The sequence below is a fragment of the Lycorma delicatula genome, chromosome 1, assembly GCF_047948215.1.
Source record: "Lycorma delicatula isolate Av1 chromosome 1, ASM4794821v1, whole genome shotgun sequence".
NCBI classification, from domain to species: Eukaryota; Metazoa; Arthropoda; class Insecta; order Hemiptera; family Fulgoridae; genus Lycorma; species Lycorma delicatula.
In genome coordinates this window covers 148,516,229-148,534,605 of record NC_134455.1, presented here as the reverse complement: position 1 = coordinate 148,534,605, position 18,377 = coordinate 148,516,229, and the positions used below count along the sequence as shown (strand labels likewise).

Genomic DNA, 18,377 nt, shown 5'->3' with positions numbered 1-18,377 from the left:
ATGAGTAGAATAGGTTATGAAATTACCAGGAGAACTTCGTGACACACTCTGTAAATTAAAATTGCTTGGTACCAGGTCAGGATGTATAATATGGGTGGTGCAGCAGCTCAAAAATGAAAATCTGGAGGAAAAGGATTGTTTTCTTCTCTGTATGATGTTGAGCCTTATTCTAAAGCCAAGATCACTCCTTTTGTAAGTTCACAACGCCTTTCGGAGTTTAATTTTTCATTGATTACAGAAGGTTTCATTTCACCTTTAAGTCTAAAGTGAGTAAGAACTGGGCCTTATATATTTCAGAATATCACTATCATCAACTTTCCTGCAGATTAGTGTGTTTTGAATTTTCTTTCCGTAGGAAATGAAGGATTTTTCCAGACTAAACTTTGTCTTCAACTCTCAGGTTCAAGGTGATAGATTCATGTCTTATCAGTAGTTATTATCTACTTCAGAAATTATCTTTGTCTATATCATTTCGGAAGCTCCCAAAAGTTTTCAAATAAATCTCTTTGTGATGTTTTTTCTCGGTTGGCATGGAACTTCCAGCAAACACAATTTTTTTTAAATTATAATGCATTGTGGATAATTGAAAATGCCAAGCCATGGCTTATCAACTCACTTGCAACTTCAACAATTTTAATTCATCAGTTTTTGTGAATCATTTGTTAACCATTTCGATATTATTTATTTACTATACTATTCTTTAAAGTGGAAGACATACTTTTCAGTTGTTCAAAACAAAAAGAAATCCTACCTTTTTTAAAGCAATCAATTCATTCATAAATCTTCCTTTGACCCATACAACTCTTTCCACTTTGGTGTGTAATTTTACAAATAATCTCTACTGATTTCACCACTTGGAAACAGAAAAATTATTACTGGTTGTATTTCTTTGTTTTCAAAGGAACACTCACTTAAAATTTGATTTTAAATATAACTATATATTTTGATTTTATATCTAATTTGATTTTTATATATTTTATTTTAAATATAACTATGTTTCATAGTTTATAAACTATGAAACAGTATTTCCAATAAATTGATAATATTAAGTTACGATTTATAGCAGAATAGTGAATGTTGCAAGACTTGTAATTGGGATGGAAATAAAAATTTCTCTTACACTTCGACTATCCCTCATAGTTTGGCTTAAAGATAAATAACAAAGTAGGTATGAAGGTAATTATTATAATATTGCAGATGGAGATAAAAAATTTGTTATGATTATTTTAAAAAATTTTTGTATTTAAATTGATATCTGGCAGAAAAGTAAATTTCATTATATAAAAAAAAGTTATTCTGTATGAAACTCTTTAACAATAAATATTTAGTTTTTAGTTAAATGTGCCCTCCTCTATGAATCATGAGACCTTGCCGTTGGTGAGGGGGCTTGAGTGCTCAGGGATACAGAGTAGCTGGACCGAAGGTGCAACCATATCGGAGAGGTATCTGTTGAGAGCCAGACTAAGGAATGATTCCTGAAAGAGGGCAGCAGCTCTTTCAGTAGTTGTTAGGGGCGTGAGTCAGGACGATTTAAACGGCCGTATCAACATCACTCAGTCCTCTGAGTACTGCGCAGCTGAAAGCAATGGAAAACTACAGCTGCTTTTTTTCCAAGAAAATGTGGCTCTCTGCATTTTCACATATCAATAATGGAGGCGCCTTCCTTGGTAAAATATTCCGGAGGTAAAATAGTCCCCCGTTCGGATCTCCGGGTGGGGACTACTAAGGAAGGGGTCACCAGAAAATTAAAAAATAACATTCTACGAGTCGGAGCGTGGAATGTTAGAAGCTTAAAAAAGGTTGGTAGGCTAGAAAATCTAAAAAGGGAAATGGGTAGGACAAATGTGGATATAGTAGGAATTAGTGAGGTTCGGTGGGAAGAGGAAGGCGACTTTTGGTCAGGTGATTTTAGAGTAATTAACTCAGCGTCAAATAATGGGCAGGCAGGAGTAGGTTTCGTGATGAACAAGAAGATAGGGAGGAGAGTGGAGTATTTCAAAACGCATAGCGATAGAATCATTGTAATAAGGATAAAATCAAAACCTAAACCGACAACGATTGTTAACGTCTATATGCCTACAAGCGCCCATGATGATGATGAGGTAGAGTGTGTATACAAAGAGATTGATGAAGCAATTAAACACGTAAAAGGAGATGAAAATTTAATAATAGTTGGAGATTGGAATGCAAGCATTGGAGAAGGCAAGGAAGGAAATATAGTGGGTGAATACGGGCTGGGCAAAAGGAATGAAAGAGGGGACCGACTTATAGAGTTTTGCACGAAGTATAATTTAGTAATTCCCAACACCCAATTTAAAAATCATAATAGAAGAATATACACTTGGAAAAAGCCAGGCGATACTGCAAGGTATCAGATAGATTATATCATGGTTAAGCAAAGATTTAGAAATCAGCTCGTTGACTGCAAAACTTACCCTGGAGCAGACATTGATAGCGACCATAATTTGGTGATAATGAAATGTAGATTGGGGTTTAAAAACCTGAAGAAAAGGTGTCAGATGAATCGGTGGAATTTAGAGAAGCTTGAGGAAGAGGAGGTAAAGAAGATTTTTGAGGAGGACATCGCAAGAGGTCTGAGTAAAAAAGATAAGGTAGAAAATGTAGAAGAAGAATGGGGAATGTTAAAAAGGAAATTCTTAAATCAGCAGAAGCAAACTTAGGCGGAATAAAGAGAACCGGTAGAAAACCTTGGGTTTCAGACGATATATTGCAGCTGATGGATGAACGTAGAAAATATAAGAATGCTAGTGATGAAGAAAGTAAAAGGAACTATCGGCAATTAAGAAATGCTATAAACAGGAAGTGCAAACTGGTGAAAGAAGAGTGGATTAAAGAAAAGTGTTCAGAAGTGGAAAGAGAAATGAACATTGGTAAAATAGACGGAGCATACAGGAAAGTTAAGGAAACTTTTGGGGTACATAAATTAAAATGTAATAATGTGTTAAACAAAGATGGTACACCAATATATAATACGAAAGGTAAAGTCTATAGATGGGTGGAATATATTGAAGAGTTATACGGAGGAAATGAATTAGAAAATGGTGTTATAGAGGAAGAAGAGGAAGTTGAGGAGGATGAAATGGGAGAAACAATACTGAGATCTGAATTTAAGAGAGCATTAAAAGATTTAAATGGCAGAAAGGCTCCTGGAATAGACGGAATACCTGTAGAATTACTGCGCAGTGCAGGTGAGGAAGCGATTGATAGATTATACAAACTGGTGTGTAATATTTATGAAAATGGGGAATTTCCATCAGACTTCAAAAAAAGTGTTATAGTTATGATACCAAAGAAAGCAGGGGCAGATAAATGTGAAGAATACAGAACAATTAGTTTAACTAGTCATGCATCAAAAATCTTAACTAGAATTTTATACAGAAGAATTGAGAGGAGAGTGGAAGAAGTGTTAGGAGAAGACCAATTTGGTTTCAGGAAAAGTATAGGGACAAGAGAAGCAATTTTAGGCCTCAGATTAATAGTAGAAGGAAGATTAAAGAAAAACAAACCAACATACTTGGCGTTTATAGACCTAGAAAAGGCTTTCCATTTTAAAAAAATTAGGGTTCAAATACAGAGATAGAAGAACAATTGCTAACATGTACAGGAACCAAACAGCAACAATAACAATTGAAGAACATAAGAAAGAAGCCCTAATAAGAAAGGGAGTCCGACAAGGATGTTTCCTATCTGCGTTACTTTTTAATCTTTACATGGAACTAGCAGTTAATGATGTTAAAGAACAATTTAGATTCGGAGTAACAGTACAAGGTGAAAAGATAAAGATGCTACGATTTGCTGATGATATAGTAATTCTAGCCGAGAGTAAAAAGGATTTAGAAGAAACAATGAACGGCATAGATGAAGTCCTACGCAAAAACTATCGCATGAAAATAAACAAGAACAAAACAAAAGTAATGAAATGTAGTAGAAATAACAAAGATGGACCACTGAATGTGAAAATAGGAGGAGAAAAGATTATGGAGGTAGAAGAATTTTGTTATTTGGGAAGTAAAATTACTAAAGATGGACGAAGCAGGAGCGATATAAAATGCCGAATAGCACAAGCTAAACGAGCCTTCAGTAAGAAATATAATTTGTTTACATCAAAAATGAATTTAAATGTCAGGAAAAGATTTTTGAAAGTGTATGTTTGGAGTGTCGCTTTATATGGAAGTGAAACTTGGACAATCGGAGTATCTGAGAAGAAAAGATTAGAAGCTTTTGAAATGTGGTGCTATAGGAGAATGTTAAAAATCAGATGGGTGGATAAAGTGACAAATGAAGAGGTATTGCGGCAAATAGATGAAGAAAGAAGCATTTGGAAAAATATAGTTACAAGAAGAGACAGACTTATAGGCCACATACTAAGGCATCCTGGAATAGTCGCTTTAATATTGGAAGGACAGGTAGAAGGGAAAAATTGTGTAGGCAGGCCACGTTTGGAGTATGTAAAACAAATTGTTGGGGATGTAGGATGTAGAGGGTATAATGAAATGAAACGACTAGCACTAGATAGGGAATCTTGGAGAGCTGCATCAAACCAGTCAAATGACTGAAGTTAAATGTGCATGACAGAGGATCAAGTTTTGTGCCCAAATTTCTGTTCAGATATGAATCTTTGAATTTATTTTTTAACTACTGTAATAGAAAAAACTGCATAGATAAATGGAGTTAAATATTTTAAACAGTTTAGTAATTTGTAAAAAATAAAATTGTTAGCCTGTAAGTGTTGAGATTTATCTTAAAATGAAATCTTTTAAATGAAAAACATATTTAACCAATAAATTCAAAACATTCATTTCTTTATGCTATCTATATCTCTTTTTATTTTAGAATTTGCAATGCAAAAAGTTTTTAATTAGATATTTAGGGTAAAATTATTCCTCCTGCTGGATAAATTTTCATATTGAATGTTCATTGAGTTAATATTTTAGTTTTGAATGCATTCTTACACACACATGCGTGCAACCACACACAAATACATACATATATATATATATAAACTTCTCTTCCTATTACTGTTTGTTTGAATGTTGTTTTTTTAAAGTTTGTCATCTGTTGAATTATTTTTGTAAAATATAATTTTTTTTTATTTGCTTAATCTATAATTTATATTTACTTGGTTTTTCTATTTACCTTTTTCACTAAATTACAGTAAAATCTTAATATCCCTGTTTGTACAAAAAAAAAGTCTTATAACATCTTTATATGTTATTCTTTTTTCTGAATATAGCATAAATTATGGTGTGTGTGTGTGTGTGTATACATATATATATATATACTTTGAGTTTTTAAAACTTTATTATGAATATAGAATACTGTTTTCTGTATTTGTAGTTTGATGTAATTAATAAGTTTTTTATGTACTTCTTAAATTTTACAAAACAAACATTTTGTTTCGTTATTGTAGGACTGAACTGTTGTGAATCACATATTGGTGGATCTAATTTATTTTTTTATTTTCATGTATATATTTTTGTTGTGCTTAATGCACAAGCATGTGTGTATATAAGAGATTTGAATTTCTTATTTATTAATAATTCAAAACAAGAATTAAAAAATTGATTTATTTTGTCTTGATTATTATTTTAATTTGTTGAAAATAATAAATTGCATAATATAAATATCTCGAAAGAGTAAACTAGCTAGAGAGGGATTTATTTACAAATAAATTATGCTTAATCAAATGAACAAAACTGATGATGTTCCCAGACTTTCTTATTCACAATAGCAATCTTGGCAATGATGTCCATTACTTTGGAATTGGAACTGGTTTTAGTTTTTAATCAGGTTTCATAAACTGTCACTATAATTTTAATAGTAGTATAAATTAGGAAGATAAAAACATAATCATGTGTATTGAAATGATATCATTCCTTTGGCTTACATGCACATAATATTCACGACTGTGAACCCGGGTTTGCAGTTAGCCATTCTCACATTTAATTGGCTGTCGTGTATAACGCATGAGTATATGATTAAAAAAATGTTTGCTTCAATGTGTACATTACATTAGCACCAAGTACTTTGTTCTAACACTGAAAAGCTGTGACATGAACTCATTGTCTAAGAAGAAACATTTATTCTTTTATTAATCTACACTTAGTTACAACAGTGAACTCCAAGCCTAATTTTTAGTATTGACATAAGTTTTCTAGTATACTGTTAAATTCTTTTAGTGCTATTACTTTTTTCTTTTATTTTTAGTGGCTTCCTTTTCTTTTCATCTGCCATTGGACATTTCCCTCTTTTTGGTGAATATTAGGATAAATATGATACCTGGTTTTTAAAATCAATTTAAAGATAATTTTTTAACTCTGAATCCCTCTTATGCTAGTCAAAAATTGAACTAAATTTTATTATATTTAACTGTAGTTTGCCTTAAAATGTTGTTCACAAATTACTGATTCCCTTTCCTTTGTATGATATTTTCTCTGAAAACTCAGAATCGTGTTTTTGTCATAGTATGAATAACAATCTGATGAAAATTTTAAATAAACATAATATCATGTTTTTTTTTTTCTAATTGTAATTCTTTCTGTATCAGGGCATGTAACACTTTATTATAAGCACAACTTTTAAAAATATAAATTTGTGGTTGTAATATGTAGTAGCTGATCTTGGTAAACTTTATAACTATAAAAGTATGTATATAACTAAAATATTTTGAAAAATTAAGAATTATTTTTTTACGAGATATAGTAACAAGCACAAACAAACTAAAGAACTTAACAAACAGTATTAAATGAACACAACAAACTTTTATAAGCAATTCTTTTTGAAATTACGTTTTTGACCTTTACTGCTGCGTCACCATGGCCATGAGGAGTAAGCACTGAATGCGACTAGTTACCATAGGTAGTGCTGGAACAACATTGTAACAGAAGGAACAAAAAGTAATAGGAAGAAGAAACTTATTTAAAGAAACAAAAGAGGTTATTGGCTTACTAAATTATGAAAAATATTTAAACTAGTGATAAATGGTAATTAAAACACTTTTTTATAAAAAAAGTTTATGCAAGATTGTATGTAGTTTTAGGAAGATGTACAGAAGCTACAGATATATAAAAATGTATGGTATGTTATTAATTCCATTATAATTCAGGAAAGACTCTAAAACCAAATAATACTAGACTACATTGTAAAAATGTTTGAGCAAATCAGTAGCAGATATATTGATAATCAGGGGGTAGTGGGGCCAGAATGCCGTACCGGCACATTTTTCCAAGCAGACATTTTTTAATGCAGGAATAATAACACAATGACATTCTGCACACATGTTAGTTGAAAAAGAATAACAGATACATAAAATTACATGGCTTGTTGACTAATCATAAAGTCTGCAAAATTTCAAAGGGCAAGCATCAACAACAGAATATAATTTTGGCATTGTTTTTATTTTTCACAAAGCTTCAGTCTTGATCAGTGGCTTTTAGTATGTGTACGTACTTTCTACTTAATTGTTTATTTAAAATTAATACTAAATTTTAATTGAATTTCGATATATTTTTTATTCATGACTTGTTTTGTGTTTAATTATTGACATTAAAAAATTGATAAATTTAATAAGAAGAAGTGTAAAATTTATTTGTAAATATTATTTTCATTTTAAAAAAAACAAGCAACAAACATTACAAAATGTCTTTGTTAAAAAGGTTAAGGTAGATCCACTAGTGTTAAATAATTGTGACAAACAACGTATTAAAGATAATAATGAGCTACATGATAATGAATAATCTGATAAAAACACAGAATACGAATCCCTTGCCAGTTGTTCATATTCTTGGCCAAATATTTGGACTGCAGATATGTAGGAAGAGAAGAAAAAAATATCCTTGGATTACATGCACCTATGGTAAACTCAGATGTCAGACATGCATTGAGTCTTTCAATTTTTAAATCTCAAGGTGCAAGTATTTCACAAGAATGGAGTTCAATTTTGGTATAGTCATATGGGAATAATAAATTTACTCAATTACTTTCTTTGCGAAAAAAATTACTGAACTTAAAAAAACACTTTCACATATTAATGCAGAGAAAATTTTGTAAAGTGCAAACGATCAGAGAATGGAAAAAACTGTGGATACTTTAAAAGAATCGGAAATTGAATTAACTGCTAAAATTTTTAGAACTGCTTATTATATAGCCAAAAATAATAGACCTTATTTGGATCATTTTGAGTTTACAAGAAATTACACGTTTACAATTACAAGAAATTAATGATACAAATATTTCTCACGCTTTATATTCACATTTTAGTTCCACTAACATTGTCAATGCAATTGGGGAAGAAATGAAAGTTTGAATCTGTTAAAACAATAAAAATGAACGTAAAAATATTGGTAATAATAAGTAATTCTATCACACTCAGTCGAAAATCAACTTTAATTGTGTATATAAAGTGCAATATATAAAGATGCGTTAAAAAATCCATATTTTTTTATTTTTGGATTTAATCGAGTTAAGACCAAAGAGCAAAGACTATAATTGAAGAACTGTTATCTTGCTTACAAACTCATGGATCTGATGAAAACTATTTGAAAAACAATTTAGTCGTATTTATACTAATGCAGGAGCAAGGGTTATCCATGGAAAAGATCAGGCATTGCACAATGGCTACTGTGAAATGTTTCCAAACATCATAACTTAGCATTGTCTCAGTTATCGATTGGAATTATCCATCTGTGATTGTATAGATGAAGTACAAGGAAAATAATTTCTAGTTTTTTGTTTTTTTTTGGACAAATTGTACTCATTGTACAGAAAGTCACCAAAAAACAAAAGATAATCATTGCACAGAGTGGGCAATGGAACTCGACCAAGAAATAAAAAATATTGGGCATATTTTTGACAAGAGATGTTACAAGTTCCTTTAGAACAATATCTGTTTGGACAAACTATGAATCACTGTGTCATCATTTTGAATCAGCGAGTGTAGATAAAACTAGAACTAAAAATGATCAATGTGTGTTCAACAAACTGCATAATCAGATAACCAACTCAATTTTTGTCAAATCTTGCACTAATGCACATTTTATTTGGCTATCACTTCTTTCAACTTCTCTTCAACAAAGAAATATGTCTATTTTAAAAGCTGATTAAAAAATTTGTAGAATGATCAGATACATAGAAAATATGAAAGAGAGAAAGGGACCAAAAATGCTGGAAGCAGAAATGGGTGTTGAAAGAATGAATTTTAAAACAATAAAATTATATTCAAATAAGAAAATTATTCAGTCGTGATTAATTATTAACCAAAGTCGTTAATAATTTGGAATATAGATTATTAACCACAAGCATTTCTTCTGAATTATCCTCAAGACTGATGACTGGCCAGCCAATATACCACTGGGATTTGGTCAGTGTAGAATCATTATATAAGTAATTGCAACTCTTTTAAAAAAACACTCAATGAATGCCTTCAGACTTAAAACCATTAATACAGTGTTAAAAAACAATGATGTATAGTTCTGCGAAATATGAAAGAGGTTTTAGTTATATGAATTTGATAATTACAGACATAAGATCGAGACTACTTATAAAACATGTGAGTAATTTAATGTTTGTGAAACTTCTCAGTCCATCAACTGATGTTTGAGAACCAAAAATTTATGTACAGAAATGGTTACGAATCATCAATTAGCCACTGATACACAGATGTGAGAATGCAGATTAGCTGAACATGAAGATGATACTGTCTGGAAACTTTTATAAGAAATTTAAATACATGTAAGATTTTTTTTTAAACTAGCAATATGATTTTCTTATTTAAATTGTTTACTTGCAAAATGGTAATATTTATTATTTATACAATCGTTTCTTGTAGGAAGATTAAAAATCAACCAAGGATTACAAAAGATTGTCAGTAGAAATGAAGTAACTTGATAGTTTTTTGGTTATTCACTTTTACTAACAAAGACATTTGGAAAAAAGATTTTGTTCATGGCGCCTTTTTGGCCAATTCCATATGATACAAATAATGATTTTGAATATTGCAATATTTTTGAAAGTAATGTTGATTTATATAATAATAATATTGTTTTTTTTTTATCGCAAAGTCCATTTGTCATACTAATAAATAATACAAAAATGAAACGTTAAAATAAATATCCTAATTGTTATTTTGTTTATATTTGAAAGATTTCACAAAAAAAAACATTGTGGGGAATACAAATTCAACGTTCCTGCATTTCTTTTTTTAGCCTCACTTCCCTACTGTAATCATTTACTAGTTGTGATGAAATTGTGTTCAAGTAATTAAAAAAAAAAAAAACTGGTTACAGAGAAAGGTGGAATAAAGTTATATTAAAAGAAAGTAATACAGAGTTTTAACCTTTAAATGGAAATGTTTCTATAGCATACTAACTAAACTTACAATGTGGCTGTAACCAGCACAGATGATTTCTTTTGGAGGATCCATGAAATTTGCTTCATTTGAGAGTTTGTATTTGATCAAGGTTGTCAATATTATCTTAAGTGAGTTTGTAATATTATTCTTTAAACAACCTTCTCACATTGGAAACTTGTACTTCTTGAATGAAATGTATTTTTTTTATGTATTAGGTTAATGGTTCAGTATGTGTTCTTCTATTTGTCTGCCCATTAGACAGATATTAATTCCTTTTACATTTCATTTTAACTGGTCTAGTAGGTGTTTATAACTGAATCAATAATGCTAAATCCAAATGGTAATTTTTCTATAAAATTACTACTTAAAATTCATTAAGTAGTAATTTGTATTTTTCTTGACTTTTTATAATTGCATATTTTTATTACCATATCTGCTGAAATAAATACTGTTTAAATTTTTCTTTACTTTCAGAAAGCAATAAATTGAAGTTAATTCTAAAATACAAACTAGGCCTGATGTAATTAATGTTTCAAACAAAATGAGATACACTCTAAAACTAGCAATGTTTTAAGAAGAAACTAATGCAAGTGATGAAGAAACATCTTTTAGTTCATTAGTTCGTAGCCATGAGAAAACCCTGTCTGAACTGATGACAGTGAAATGGTTAATAAGAATTTAGAAGACATGTTAGATGCTACAAACAGAACATATGAGCAAGTAAAAGAAAAACTTTGACTAAAAATAATTGCACCATTTGAGTATTCTAACAATGTAACAAAATATGCTTGTAATACAATAAAATTCAAGTTTATCCTCTGTGAAAGGCGAAGGACATATTTAATTATTGATTATACTCCTAATGAAGTTTGATCTTATTTGTTAATAATGAAATGTTTATAGAAATACATTCATTCAAGTTTTTTCTCAAGGAGATTAAATGTAATCTGTAAAACCTCTTCAAATTATATAGACATGGACGTTGTAGAGATTGAAGCTTTATTAGTATTACATATTTTTTGCCTTAATTTGAAAATTAGAATATGAAGATCTGAGTTTAATTTTTCTGAACTGGCCCTTTTTAATGGTGTTATGACAATTAGATTACTACAAATTAATTTTTTATCTTAAGATTGATGACTCTAATAGTCCTTGAGAAATAAAAAAGAATGGTTAGCAGCTGCCATTTCTTTAATTTTTAATAACCTAATACTGTCATGTCAGGACATTTATTCTGTTGGTGCTCATATGTATTGATGTGCAATCTCAATTTGTAGATAAGTGTTCTTTTAGAAATTACAAACCAAACAAACTAGCAAAGTAACCTCTTTGCTTGATAGATGCATGAAAAATTATTTGTTAATTCATACATTTATGTGGGCAGAATAAATGACTTCAATTTTCTTACCAGATAGTGAAAAAAATTCAGTAGGCAATGCAGTTTGTTCTCAACTAACAAAACTTATTATCAGAACTAATCGTAATGTTACTGGTGATCGAATCAAGAGCCAGAAAAACTATTTACATTGATATACAAAAAATTTAACAATAAGAAATACTGTTTGAATTCCTCCAAACAGAAGAAAAAATTGATTATGTATGTACAGATTTACAAAATATATGACATTGTCGTCACTTGAACTATGAAAAGGAAAAGCTATAATTTTTATTTTCAATTCTTTCTATAACTGATCAAAAAATTTATTTGATAGTTTGTGTAGAAAGTGTGCCTTATGCTCCTGTAACAGAAGAACAAGAAGGTGGCCTCTGTCAATTATTTATTAGCAGTTAGATATGTTAATTACAAAGTAATGTATGATATTATTTATTTATTAATAACCATCTAGAGATTTTATTTTATGATACTTTTTGTAATGAATTACAAAAAAAAAATCAGATGGAAAGAAAACGTTAATTTACCAGATGATGAGATGAACATAATGAAAGTACTGCAAGTTTTCATCAAGGAACCAGAAACATCATCTCTGAAAAATTAAAACCACATAAAACTCAAAAAAGGAAAATGACAGTGAAAAAGTAGATAAAATGTTCAAAATATGTGTAAAACAGCTGTAAATGCTAACTTGATAAGATGTCAAAATAGATCAGTGCAGTAAATTTGGCATTTAAAATTCTACTGTTTTGAGTAAAAATAAAAACTTTTTAACAATATATTACTCATTTCTAAGAAGAAATAAAATAGGTTTATTACGTTAAAGAAAAAATTAGTAAAAATTATTACAAACTGTTATAATAATCTATGAAAAGGAAATATTGTAAATGTAAAAATAATTTTGAAAGTTAGACTGAAAAAATAAAATTGCCAAATTATATTTATAAATGCATTCAAAATATGGAAAAGTTTTAAAAATAGAACATGAAAAGAATGAAATATACAGTTTCTAATAATGTGATCTAGAAACCAAATATTAATTATAATTCTGTCACCAGTTTGAACAGAAAAGGCAAACTGCTGTACAGAAAGAAGTATGACAAGATTATACTTGGTCCCTTTGATTTTTAACTTGAACTGAAGGAAATTTTTTAAAATAAAGAAACATTTCAAAAAGAGAAAATAAAGATGTTAAGATTCTTTGACGATAATGTTGTTTTGACTGAAACTAAAAAATGAGAACTGTAGTAAAGGTATTTGTTGCTAGGAGAGGAAGTAGTCACTTTGAAAGTAAAGAGAGTTAAATAAAAGTAATAGTAGAAAAGAAGGATAATAACAATAAATTAAATATTAAAATTGAAAAGGAATTGATATATCAGAATTCTATGAATTTTCTATTTTAGCCAGTAAAATTTCAAAAAATACACAATGTGAGCAAGACCTCAAAAACAAATTTCAAGAGGATATTTTTCATATTCCATAAATAGTAGATTTAGAAATTAGATAAAAAATATTTCTATGAAATGTAGCACTTTATGGCAGCAGAACATAGATGTTAGGAAAGCCAGATGAATGAAGAATAGGGATTTTTGAGAAGTGGTATAAAAAATGATGGAAATGAAGTGAGTTGATAAATTTCAAGATGAATGTGAAAACAAAATGTCTACTGCAGATTGTTACTAGAAAAATGATGAGATTAGTGAAAGTCATATTAAGATAACCAGGAGTGGAAAATTATGTAAATTTAAAAGATAAAAACATAAATTAAAATATGAGGGACATTCAGTAATTAAAGAGACAAATTTATGTAGAAAAAACTGTGTATTTTTACCAAATGAGACTTTTACTACTTCTCAACGTAATTCCCACCAATATTAATACACTTGCCCCAACAATGAACTAGTTTTTTTATACCTGATGCAAAGAAGTCTGTCTTGTTGTTTGAGCCACTTTCCTACAAATTCTTTGAGTTCCTCATTGTTGCTGAAATTTTTCCACATACTGCCTCCATGAGTGGACCAAATGAATGAAAATCTGAGGGAACCAAATCTGGACTGTAGGGAGGATGTGGTGTAGTATCTCCCAACCCATTTTTTCAATGGTTTCTTATGTGAGCTGAGGGGTGTGAGGGCAAACATTGTCATGTAGCAATATCACCTTTTTTTTGAGATCCACAACATTTTTCTCTCATTGCTGGCTTTACTTTTTTCATCAGCATGTCTGAGTAGTAGACACCGTTTATTGTATGCTGATTTTCCAAATAATCATAAAAGATGACACCTTGGGCATCCCAAAAGACAGACAACATGATTTTTCCCACTGACGCTTGCGTTTTGAATTTCTTTTGGACAGGTGAGCTGGTGTACTTCCATTCCATGCTTTGTCTTTTGGACTCTGGTTCAAATTGTTGAACCCAAGCTTCATCACATGTTAAAATCTTGTTTAGAAAAGGGTCACCCTCCCTTTCATAGCATTCTTTCAAGTCTGTGCACACTTGTTTCAAGTCTTGTTTCCTTGTGTTGGCATTAACTCTTTCAGGACCCATCTTACACTTGTTTTGCTGTACTTGAGCTTGTTACTGATAACGTTATGAACTGTGCCAACACTTACTGCAACTATTTTTGCTATATGTTCAATTGTAATACGTCGGTCTTCATGAATAATGTCATCAATACGGTTTTCAAGCGAAGGAGTTGACACTTCAACTGGTTGGCCAGGACGTTGCTCGTCAGTCACTGAGGTTCGACCAATTTTGAACTGTTCTATCCACTCATAAAGATTTCTGCGGTTCATACAACTTTCACCTTACTGTAAAATCATTTGAGAAAAGATTTTAGCCAGTTTTTCGCCTTCAGAAAGCAAAGAACGGATCACTGATTGGTTGTTCAATTAATGAGGAAACTTCAAGCAGACACACCATCGTTAAATGCAATATTGAGGTTACAAACAAAATAATTTTTATTCATCAGCTGTTCTCACCAACCTAAAGCCAACCTATCACCTATGCCAACCTAAAGTCATGAAATTACAAAACTCCACCTACAAACTGTTTCATTTCTACATCAATTTGTTTATTTAATTATTAAATTTCCTCCGTACTTTAATAAAAAAACTGAAGTTATAAAATGCATCCTGACCCCATAGGGGAAAACACCCTCCATGTGGCAGTTTCAGTCACCACCACCCCTTCCATACGTAGCTCTTAGGGACTTTACTAGAGGCTACTTCAAAACCTTGGCAAAAGGATGATTTGATGTATTTCACAGCCTTGTTCTTGCCTCAGTCAGGATGCCACCAATGCACGTGTTATGTGTGACATTCCCATTTGTGTACTACACAAATGGGAATTAAGAACTCTCAAGAAAGAAAACAAAACACATCTAAACTAAGTCTCAAACAAGACTGAATAACAAAAATAACTGAAATCTCCTACCTACCTGAGAGGTAAAGAGTTGAGTTCAACATGCAATAACAAGAGTACAAGAACAACAAACAAAAAAAAACCATGAATACAAAACAAATACTGAAACAAAAAGCAGGAAAGCCCAAGTGGCATGCTAGACCCCCCCTTAGCAATCCTTTCTTTTGCCAATTAATTTATGAAGTTCTCCACTATGACCCATTCGGCCTGGTTTTGCCAATTAACATGGAGATCTAACACCTACCCATATAGAATGCAGCAAATACAATGAAATTAAATGAAAAGTCAAAATAGAAATGAAGAAATGCATCAAACTAATAGAATATGAAGAAAATTATAGCTGCCATTTTAATAAATAACTAGTGCAGTATCTTAAGTTAAACAAGTTCATCTTAAAAAAAAAATATTGAATCCGTGATCAAGATATTGCTAAAAAGCTGATTTTAATAAGAATATTGCAATTATGTTACTAAGTTCAATTATATTACACAAAAATTCTACTCTAGAGCCAACTCATCTCTGTGAGTAGAAGCTATCATATTAGTAACTGTCATGTTTCCGGAATTTATTCTGGCCACTATGAACAAAGTATTGCATTTTAATTTTTGACCAGAATTGTTCAGTTTGCATGTTTGCAATTGAATTGAAATCTTAAGAAACTGGAAATTTGTTTTTTACTTACATTCAAGCTTGACTTTGTAATCCAGTTTTTTTTTCTAAATTATTAGAAAAATTTTTGAGAAAGTTAAAAATAAAACAGCAAGTCACAAAACTTGGAAATTTTTAGAGCAATAAAGTAGCTTGTGCAGTGAATTAATTACTAGAAAAAAATTAGAATATAGGCAAAATTGGTATTAGGTGAATAATTATTAGAATATTTTTCTTTACAAATACAAAATTATCTGATTATGCATGCAAAGGAGGAAAAAATCATAAAAAACTGCCAATTTGAAAAAAAATAATAAAAGTTTAAAGATGAGACGATTAAAATAGTTTGATTTTTTAGATTCAAATTTCTGGCGAAAGTTTATTAGATTTCATTAAGATTCTTTAATGTTTCACAAAAATTAGGAGTAGTTAATTGAAAGCATTACTTTACAATCTGTTGTATCCAAAAATTGAGGAAGAAAGTCAACTAAGCAAAATAATTGACCTCTCTGTAACCCTTTTTTATCTTCAGTTCCTAACTTTTCCCTCATATTTTACTCTGTTCATCCCATCTACTGCATATTTTCTATTTATTAACATAGCCAAACGTAACAGAAACAATAGTATGGTATCTAATATCCTCTAAGTTATTTTGACCGACTGTAAAAACTTTACCTTTAGATTCCCATTTCTCTCTTGAATAAAACATGGCACAAATCTATCCATAATGTTTATGCATTACATCGTCATCATTTTCTCCTGTGCTCTGTGTTTCTTCTTGACCAAAATTTCTTATTTCTTTGCCCTTATCTTCTTCATTTTTAAAAAAAAAATATTTACAATCTTTGCTTTTTATTATGTTTCCTCATTATGTATAATCTTCATTAACCAAGAAATAAATAGAATTGCATGGTTATTTTTCTTGAAAAACTTCATAGAATAAATTTTCAAGTTATTTATTTTAATTTATTAGTATTGTTACTAGTAATTACATTTAAAAAAGCTTAGTTCATTTTTTCTTTTTCTAAAAAGTTTTTAAATAACAGTCCACAAAGGATATTACAAGATTATTAACTAGAAAGACATGCAAATTATAAGCTATTTTATCTGCGAAAGCATAATTTTGTAAAAGTAAAAGTTTTGAGAAAAGATGTTTGAAGAATTTGGTTATGAGACTGATAAAGTTTGCAAAAATGAGATTTTAGTATCCTAGAAGAGTAACCCAAAGTGAATTGCAGTGAAGTACTTACTACCATACCGAGAAATTTTGGTTTACTTGGTTTTAAAGTAGTAAAATTAGGTTTTAAAATTCATTTTTTTCTTTTTCAATTTTGCTAAACCAAACATTCAACTTTTATTGACCATATTAAAGTACTTAAGAAATAGTTTGAATTATTATTTTTATAATAATACTAAAATAATGAAAATTCTGTTCTTAAAAAGGTTAATTTCAGTAAAATAATTATTTGATCTGCATTTGTATCGTATGTTATATATATATTTATATATTATATTAATATATTTATTTTTTACTAAAAACATATATATAATTTTTATTATTGTCTTATCATATATTTTTCATACAAATATTTTCTCCTACGTGTTTTGCCATATCAGTGTATCAGCATGTATCAATTATTTTGTGTGTAAATAACAAAATGTGACATGGATAATTTTCATTTACTGATGATGCTGACACATTGTTGCGGCAAAACATGTAGGAGAGAATATTCCTATGACAAATGTATGGTAAGACAATAATAAAAATTATATATGTTTTTAGTAAAAAATAAAATAAAAAACATATATATATTTATATTAAGAAATAAGTACATATGATAAATAAGTAGATTTTATAAATGCAATAAATTGACTATTTCCTTAGAGTAGATTAAAAATTATAAGTGATAACTGTTACAAACAACTATTGTTGTTTCAGGCAGTCCAATAGAAACCCACCGGGTTGGTCTAGTGGTGAACGCATCTTCCCAAATCAGCTGATTTGGAAGCCGAGAGTTCCAGCATTCAAGTCCTAGTAAAGCCAGTTATTTTTACATGGATTTGAATGCTAGATCGTGGATACCGGTTTTCTTTGGTGGTTGGGTTTCAATTAACCACACATCTCAGGATTGGTCGAACTGAGAATGTACAAGACTACACTTCATTTACACTCATACATATCATCCTCATTCATCCTCTGAAGTATTATCTAAACAGTAGTTACCGAAGGCTAAACAGGAAAAAGAAAGAAGAAAAGGCAGTCCAATAGAAAATGTAAATTTAGCTTAAAAAATCTAAACCATTTGAATCTCCAATTTGGGTTGTCCAATATCACTTAATGCACACCTCTTATATAAGTTGTTTAGATAAAACTTATAAAAGAAATAAAAAATAAGCAAAGTATCCCTGCCCATGAACAAAATTTAAGGAGGAGATATTTATTTAATGTTTTTGTAATTTAAAATGCTCACAAAAGGATTTTAATTACTCTTTTATGTACTTTTTTCATAATGTCTATTAATGGTAAATTGTTTACAATTGGGATA

At 29.8% G+C, this 18,377-nt stretch overlaps 1 protein-coding gene across 1 annotated transcript in view; it reads left to right on the top strand.

The window, feature by feature from the left end:
* Window positions 1-18,377, top strand: part of LOC142317685 (uncharacterized) — a 105,872-nt gene that overhangs the window by 67,355 nt on the left and 20,140 nt on the right. The gene's annotated exons all lie outside the window — the stretch shown is intronic.